This window comes from Phascolarctos cinereus, unplaced genomic scaffold, assembly GCF_003287225.1.
Source record: "Phascolarctos cinereus isolate Bilbo 61053 unplaced genomic scaffold, phaCin_HiC Scaffold_5;HRSCAF=322, whole genome shotgun sequence".
Taxonomy (NCBI): Eukaryota; Metazoa; Chordata; class Mammalia; order Diprotodontia; family Phascolarctidae; genus Phascolarctos; species Phascolarctos cinereus.
In genome coordinates this window covers 314,952,177-314,961,635 of record NW_027555958.1, presented here as the reverse complement: position 1 = coordinate 314,961,635, position 9,459 = coordinate 314,952,177, and the positions used below count along the sequence as shown (strand labels likewise).

Below are 9,459 nucleotides of genomic sequence, written 5' to 3'. Positions count from 1 at the left end.
GACAGAAATAGAAAAGGTAAAAGAGGACTAGCAATAGAATTATGGAATTGAAGAGTGTAGCATACATCAGTAGCCATCTAGTCTAGCTCACACTCCAAAAGAATCTTCACTACAACATACTCATACTTATTCAAAGAAACACACACACACACACACACACACACACACCCTAGGGAGAAAGACAGTGGCAGAAATAGAAACAGAAAAAGAGGACTAGAAACAGACTCATAGAATTTAGAGTGTAGTTTATTTAGTCTAGCTCATACACCAAAAGAATCTTCACTACAACATACCCAACACGTGGTCCTTCACTCTGCCAGAAGTCTTCAGTGAGGGCAGCCCGCTACCTCCTGACATAACACATTTGATCTGGGGATGGCATTAATTCTTAGGAAGTTATCCTCCAACAACAAGGCTCAATTTGCCACATTTCAACTTCCACCCATTGTTCTAGCATGTCAAGGTCTTTTTGAATCCTGGTTGTCATCTAATTCAAGAATAGCAGAAGTTGCCTTATAAACATTTTACTAATTTGATGTCAACTGTATCTACTACCTTCTCTTCATCGGCCAGTTTTGAAATACTATCAACAAAGGAAATGAAGTTAGCCTGAGAACTTCTTCTCAATGAAGCCATCCCGGCTCTGTTTGACTAACACTATTCAATAACCATCTCTTTAATGTTTAGTTGTAGAATTTTGCCAGGATCGAGGTCAAGTTTACTGACCTAAGTTTGCAGACTCTCTTCTCTTTCCTTTTTTGAAAACTAGGAAACCTTTGCCCTTCTATAGGCCTTCAGATCTCTTGCCTTCTCCACAATCTTTCGAATGTCATGGACATCTCAGCAGTGACATCCACCAGTTCTTTCAGTGGAAACACAGAGAAATCACTAGAATAGAGAGATAAAGACAAAAACAGAGATGAAGATAACACAAAATAGACCAACACACACATTTGTGGAGAAAACCTCAGAGCTACATTTTTAATTCATAACTGGTTCACCTTAGGTATCTCATACACACCCTTTAGTCTCAATTTCTTGCCTACCCCAAGCCCTCCATATTCGGCATGAAGCCTCCTGAACTCCTCTTAGAAAAGTCATCTGAATAACAGAAGAATTATTAAAAGAAGAATAGTGTTCCACAACCCTACAAAAAAGCATTTGGGAGATAACACAAGAGACAAATATGCTCAGACATGTCTAGATATGAGTTTACAGAATCGGTACAATGTAACTTTAGTTGATAGTAGGGAAGGGATGAGAGGAAGTCATTTGTCTGTATAACTTGTATTGATGCCACAAGTAACTATTCACCATAATCAATACACTATGAATAGGAGAGTTTATATTTCTCTTCTAAGAGTGGTGCAGAATTCCTACATAAAAACCCTATTGATCTTTTACTCCATCCTCACAATATGCCTATGCACAATATTAGGGAGAACTATAGAATTAGAGTAGGTGGTAAGGGAGATATAGAATATAGTTGCCCATTTTCTATATGGGTGAATCTAAGATGAGAAGAGGTGAGATGACTTACCCAAAGTCAACTAGCATGAATTTCACTCATTCTACAAATCACTGGATACTTCCCTAACCTCTTAATGGCAGATCTCATCTCCTGATTCCTAAGGGTATAAATCATGGGGTTAAGCATGGGAGTGATGACTGTATAGCTGATGGAGACAGCCTTGTCCATGGGGAAGGAGGTGAAAGGCCGAGCATAGATGTAGATGCATGGTACAAATATCAAGGATACCACAGTGATGTGGGTGGTGCAAGTGGAAGAGGCTTTGCGCCTCGCCTCCCCTGAGTGAGATCTCAGCATCACCAAGATGACTGTGTAGGAAAGCCAGGAGAATGAGGAACCAAATAAGAACCAACATCCCACTGTTGGTAATCATGAGGAGCTCCAATAAAGAGGTATCTGTACAGGCAAGTCTCAGAACTTGGGGGACATCACAATAAAAATTATCCAGGATGTTGGGGCCACAGAAAGGCAAGGGTAGCAAGAGAAGAAGCTGGACGATGGAGTGGACAAAGCCTCCTGCCCAGGCAGCCACCACCAGCCCAAAACACATCTGAGGGTTCATGATGGTGACATAATGGAGGGGCCGGGAGATGGCAACATAGCGGTCAAATGCCATCACTGAGAGGAAGAAGACTGTAGCACCACCCAAGAGATGGAAGAAGAAGATCTGAGTCATGCAGCCCTGGTAGGAGATGGTTTTGGCCTCAGACAGGAAGTCAACCAGCATCTTGGGAGTAGTGACAGATGAAAAACAGAAGTCTATAACAGCCAGGTTACGGAGAAGGAAATACATGGGAGTGTGGAGCCGAGTGTCAGAGGTCACTATAGTTATAATGAGGAGGTTTCCCATAGCAGTTGTTATGTAGACAATCAGGAACACAAGGAATAGAAAACCTTGAAGCTCCTGAGCCTCTGAGAGTCCCAAGAGGACAAACTCAGTCACCCTGGTGAGGTTCCCTGCTTCCATAGAATCTTTCTAATGCACCTAGAGAGAAAACACACCATTAAAACACATGTGCACACACACACACACACAAACACGTATATTTGGGTCCTTGTCCCTAGAAATCCTAAGGGTCAGGATTTATTGGATCAATAAAAATTTTGACCTATCATTCATTATGGGTAAATTTTCTGTTTTGGAATCTCAAGCATTAGGGAGGAGAAGATAAAAAGGGCAATAAAAGTTGGTTCTCTAGGGTATTCCAAGATGAAGACACTGGGTGTAATGCCTAAGAGAATGCTAGCAAATAGGTCTAAGAAACAGAACTTTCTGTAAAAAAAGGAAAAAGTAATGAGGGATGCACAGTGGAAGTATGATCTCAGTCCAGTGTGGTCATTTCAACTGAAATAATATTGATGAAGCCTTGGCAATATGGAAGACATTGTGCTAATCATTGGTGATAGAAAGACAGAAATAAAATAGTCCCTGCCTTCAAGCAGTTTACTTAAGATGAGGGATAGGAAATATATACAGATAAGTATGATAAGACAGGGAGTAATAAAAAAAAAAAAAGAAAGACAGTGAGTAGAATGGGCAAAGGACAAATCCAAAAAAGTGCTCTGTGAATATTTGAAGAGAGGCCCTAGGGGGTTCAAGGAAAACTATACAGAGGTAGTGTCTGTATAGTTGAATCTTATGTATAAGCTGAATCTTAAAGAAGATAAGGAATCTTATAGCTATAAGCTTTGGGCAGGGGGTGGGAGGAGCATCAGAGAATAATCCATTTTAGGTATGGGATGTGAAAAGCTTGTGTGAAAGTTTTGAGACAGGAAACATCAGGTTGATTCAAGAAACAGCTACGAAGTTAGTTTGCCTGAAATGTAAAGCATGTGTGAAGAGAAATAATGTGAAATTAGATTAAAAAGATAGATTGATGTCAGATTTTACCTTAAGTGTCAGGATATGGGTTTGTATTTTATCCTTAAAGCAATTGGAGGCTCCTGAAAGATTTTGAGCAGCAGAGTGACATAGTCAAACCTGGACTTTAGGTAGATTATTTTCAGAGCTATTGTGAAGGATGCATTGAAGAAAAGGGGATGTGGCAGATGGTTAATTGGGCCCCACTTTATTCCAGTTAGTATTAATCAATTTAATATGGTTCTGTAGGGGTAGTAATCATAAGTTCTGCATAATTAGGTCTCAGAGCTGTGCAGTGCAGATTGTAAGTTCACTTGCTTAATCACAGGAAGCTAACTACAGAACCTCCACCCTTGTTTTTCCTTGTTATGGTGACCATGACCAGCATGCAGAGTGGGCTACTTACATGGAAACAGCCCCAGGTATTTTTGTTGCCCCTCCATCCCTTGTCATTCCTCTATTGCCCAACATGGGGAGATGACCATGAGCACTTGCTAACTTGAAGCTTGCCTTTCTACTGGCCCTTGGCCAATGTAGATGTTTTGATGTCTGTTTATCAGTCCAGCCCCATGGATGTAATCACTTGCTTGGTAAGACTTCCTGAAGGTCAAGATGGGTCTGCTAAGGTCTGCTCACTCACTTTTGTCAGCTCATGGGATTCTGCATTTTGTGTAGACACTCCTAGAGGGTCAAGGACAAGGTCTATCCGCCAGTAGGATTGTACTGTTTTTTATCCGCTCCACCTGAATTTTCTGGGTATCAAGCACTATAAAATTAAGGCCCTGGAGGAAGTGGGATCTCATATCATGAGGAAGATCCAAAATCCATTTCATTAGAGGAGGCCATGGACCCTTTCATAAAGTGTCATTGGCTAAAAGCTCTGCCTTAGTGGTTTTTCTTGCAGACCAGACAATTTTAGAATTCCCACAGACACAGGAGGCAAACAGATCAATAAGAAGTAATTTTGGTAGCCCAGGTGAGCAGTGATAAAGACCCAAGCTAGGATGATGGCAGTGTGAGTGAAGAGAAGTAGGTAGATTTGAAAGAAATTATGGAGGTAGAAGCTGGGGGATAATCAGGGAAGGTTTCCTTGAGGATTCTTCTTTGAGCTGCTCTTTGGAGGAAACCCCCTGCTTACATGCACACTTTGAGATGGGGTCCCAGAAAGGGAGAGACACAGAGCAGGATAAGGTAGCATGAGGGCCACAGATGTCTCTGAGATGCTAACCAAATCTCCAACCTATCTCTCACTTGACTCTCAGAAACCATATGAAAATGGAGATATTCCATGAAACAAATAAAAATAGTGTATATTTGTGTGCTGATAGCATGAAAAAAGTGAGGTGAGGGAAGATAGAATGAGGGGATTCTGAAATCTAATCTGAGGGGCCATAGGAATACTAACAATAGAAACAACAGAATTAGTTGGGAGGTAATATCATATATTGTATAATGTCATATCATATCAAAGTATAATGTCGTATTGTATAATGTCATAGTATAACATCATACGTAAATGAGAGGAAGGAACAGAAGGCAATACAACAAATGTGGATGAAGAGAGACAAAAAAGAGGAAGAGGCTGCATCACAGAGAAAGTGGGAAAGAAAGTGGGGAGAAGATGGAGAATGTGAGGGAATGAGGCTGACAGGAAAAGATAGAGGACTGACTTGAGCTGGTAGGAATTATATGTGAAGTCTATAAATTGTGTGCTTCTTTTTAAGAAGGACAGCATTGCTCTGTGTGACTTGTGTGTTTGCATATCCTCTGCCTCACATTCTCCTTTCATTTCATAAATACGTTTCTGTGTTTGTTCACTGAAAGCCTTGGTTCCCATATGCAACAGAATTTAGATACATTACTCCTCATCCTTGTCTTCCAATCTCCATCGTCACTCCCACCAAATGCACTTCATCCCTCATTGCCCTCACCTCTGACATCTTGCAGTGGTGTGCTGGAACCAATTCATACTGGCTCAAGAGAGCCAATTGTTAAAAGTTCATTTTGAGTATTTACACTTTGGAAATCAAATGTAGCAAATGGTACAAACAATAGGGTTTGAGTTATTGTTTTGATGTTTAAATTTAAGAAAGTGATAGGGGAAAGATAATAATGCAGATGAGATTTAAAAGCATGCCTTTTAGGAGATCCAGGTGTTAAATATTTATTAGCATATGCCTGCTCCTATGCTTCTTATAGATGCTTCCTTGAACCCCCAATTACAAACCTGAAAAAAGGAATGTGATGCTTTGATTCTATGGGTCTCTCACTTACCTATAATCCAGAATGGAAGATGAGATTTAGGACTTAACATCCTCAAAGACATCCTATAGTTTCAAAATCTCTCTGATGTTTACCCCAAAGTAATACATACACGGGACTGGGCATTACACCTGAGAGAATACCCACAAGGGAATAGGATTGGGTTAAATCCAAAAAAGGAGAACTGAGGTTGGTGTTTTCAGGGACAGAGCAGCAGTGGGATTTATTAAAAGAAAAAAGACAGTGTCTGAATTATTGCATCACACGGTTTTTAGTGGCCTTCTATAGAATAAAACCACCAAGGAGATTACAAATTATGGGGCTAGTGGGGTATAGAAATAGAAGTATGAGGAAATGTTTCAGTCCCTTCAAATGAGATGAACCTCCAGGGAGATTTATAAGGACCAATTCATAGGCTTCTAAATGTTTAGCTGTCCAGTCAGCACCCTGGACAAGACCAGCTCTTTTATTTGCCCCCTTAGACATGAAATGTAAAAACCCAGCCAAACAGCTAGATTGTGTCATTTGGGAGAGGGAGAGGAGGATTATGTGAAAGTGCACATAATACCAAATAATTGGGTTGGTTGCTTTCTTACCGTGACATGACTGTTGACATGACCAATGATTAAACAGTTTTGCTGCTGCTCTGGCACTCGGTAGACCCAACCTCTTTATCAGGTGAGAAAGAAAAGAAAAGGTCATGAGATGCAAGAGCAAAAAAAAAAAAAAGGACATTAATAATCTTCTTGAATCCATTCTTACTAATAGGCAGAGCCAATACTACCTGAAGGAAGAGTTGTCAGCTGCTTACATAAGATACCCGGAGCCCAGATAGTCCAACTCCCTCATTTAATAGTTGAAGAAACTGAGGCCTAAAAAGGTGAAGGGACTTGCTCAAGGTCCTCTATCTTGCTCCTCTTTTCCTTTGTGCTTTCAGTGCCTGAAAAAAAATTCACCATGCACAGGGAAACAAAGCCATGGAGGGATGAGAGTGTTAGGGAATGTGTTTTGAGGACAGAGAGTCAGCTAGTTTTGCTGGAGGCTGGAAAGGCCCTGGACAGGCTAGAAAGGATGGCATTGGATTGGGGAAGTCTTTGACTTCCAGGAAAAGGAACTTAAACTATATTCAATAGGAAGTTAGTGTTCCTCTCCCTCTGTCCAAGTGGGGAATCATGCCTTTACATGTAGGTGGTCTGTCCAAAATTTTGATTGATTATAATTCACAAGGTATCTTGGGGTTTAGGGGCTAGATTTTTTTTCTTCCCCATTTACTTATCATATCATTAGATTGTTTGTTTGTTTTTCAAAAAACTGAGACAATTAACTTTTTTGTCTCATAAAGTTTTCATTTATGGTTTCTTGAAATACAGCACTGGAAAACCAGGCTTTGTTAACGCCCATTGTGATTCAAATGGAACTACCTGACTATGCCTTTAAACCCAAATCACTCTTTCACTGATTGGCCAATAGTGGGTCCCAGTCCAAGCCTCGTTTGCTCATTGTTTGGGTTTTGATGACTTAGAGTGAGTGTAAATAGCAATTGTCTCTGTTCTGGCCAGAAACTCTGAAGGTCTTCCTCTCCCAGACTGATTCTTTTATGGAGGCAAACCAGACCACCTTTTGCCTTAATTCTTATCTAGCCTTCCATTACTGAATGGACATTGCCTCAGACAAGTTGAGACCTGGGAAAGAACTTAGGTTGGTCTCCCACTGCATCGAGGCCATCACCAGTAATCTTGACCTATGTCTCGCCTCTGGATTCTGATGGCTCTGGAGGAGAGAGTGAGAGTTTGCACAGCTCTGCCTCACTTAAATCCAATTCACTTGCAAGTCAAGACATCACTTTCAGATATCATTGGTCCTCTTCCAGAATAAACAAAGGCTGAACAGCAATCTGTGAGCAGCCACTGAAAATTTTCCAGGATAACAGTAAAATGACCAGATCTTGGCACAAGCACAGTTACTCTGGTAGAGGTATAAAGCATGGAGTAGAAACAAAAGAATGGACATAAGACCTCTTAGGAGGCTATTTCAATAGTGTACTCAGTTAATAATAAGGTTCAAATTGGGTGGAGCCAAAGGTAATGGAAGGGAGGGGACAAATGCAAGACAGATTGTGGAAGGAGAATAAACAAAATAACTGATCAACTATGAAAGGCAAAGGAGAAAGAAGAATCTATGTTATAGAAACTTTTCATGAAGAGAAAAAAACTGCACTCTGTGAAATTCTTTTTACAGTAGAGATATTGTACCAGTTCCAAAACCAGGTAAAGGTAAAGTAAGATACAAAACTATTTATGTTCATGAGCATGATTAACTAAAATTTAAAATAAAACACTGGTAGGTAGAATAGAGAAAGACACAAAATTATCTTTATGTGGAAAAATGTTCAGTGTTAAGGAAGCAATTAACACATTAAATCACATGAACAATACCAATAATTTAATTAAATGTAAATAGTTATAAAGCAAATTTAATTTCTTGTCCCTATGTTTAGTGGCAAATTTAAAATAAACCATTTAAAATCTAATCATACTATCAAGAGATGCATATAAAACTTTGACAAAATACAAATTCCCCTCTATATTAAAAACATGAAAACATCTGAGGATGAAAAGATTTTTCCTTAATATGATAAAATAAATTCTCCTGAATCCTAGGGTCAAAATTTTGCATAATAGACAAATATTAGTATCTTTCATGTGAAGAACAGCAGGGAAACAGAGATGACCATTCTCCTCATTGTTATTTGACAGAGTTTGCTACTGTGAGTGGTAATAATAATCCAAGAAATAATTGTTGACTAAAAGGCTGCTAACTTTGAGTTCTCTCTACATATGAATGATATGTTGGGGGTTTTTTTAGAAACCCCAAAACAAGAGATATTCAAGATATAAATGGCTTCAGAAAAGTAACCATTTACAAAATAAGCCCACAATAAATCATAAGCTATTTCTATAAATCATTAACCTAAATCAGGAATAGTAGTAGAAAGAGAAATATTACTTAAAATAATCATGAAATGTGTTAAATATCTATCTGGGAGTTAGCCTACCAAGACACACACATGATTTGTATAAATACAAAAAAAGTCTAGAAATTAAAGAAGAAATAAATTATTGTAAATACTGAATATAAAAAGTTAGATCATGCTGATATGGTATAAATAATAATACTATTCCATTTAATTTACAGATTTGCTGCTATACAATCAAAACACTAATAAGTTACTTCAGTGAGTTTTTTAAATGTCTATTCTTTTTGGCCCAGTAATATCACCACTAAATGTATTGATTTAGAACATTATTGTCAGAGAACAAAAACTAGCAGTACAAACATATTGTTTTTGCACTCTTTTAATAGAAGAGGAGGGGGAAAAACAGCCTGGAACAAAATATATGATCAACCAATAACAGGGGAATGCACAAAAAAAACTATGGGCAAAATTATTGCCACTAAGGACTTATGATTATGATGAATCAAAAGACATATAGGAAGGTATAAAGTAACACAAAGTGAATACAATAGAACCGAAAGAATGATAGACAACCAACTAAACTTTTCAAATGAAACTACTAATAACAATAAAAGTCAGGATAAAGTCACAGGGCAACTCCATCAGTACCTTATTACAGTTAATAGATATTTTTTATTTCTTTCAATAATATGTAAATTACAGGAGTGTACAAATGTGCATTACAAATGTTACAATCATTTTTTATATAATACATATATATTATATAATGTTATATTTTAATAAACACAAACTATAGGACCTTTGGTAAAAAAAATGCAAAAATACCTA

General features: G+C 38.4%; 1 pseudogene; it reads right to left on the bottom strand.

Moving 5' to 3' along the window:
• Positions 1–1,546: 1,546 nt before the first annotated feature.
• LOC110211872 (olfactory receptor 4D1-like) lies at positions 1,547–2,498 on the bottom strand (annotated as a pseudogene).
• Positions 2,499–9,459: the final 6,961 nt, after the last annotated feature.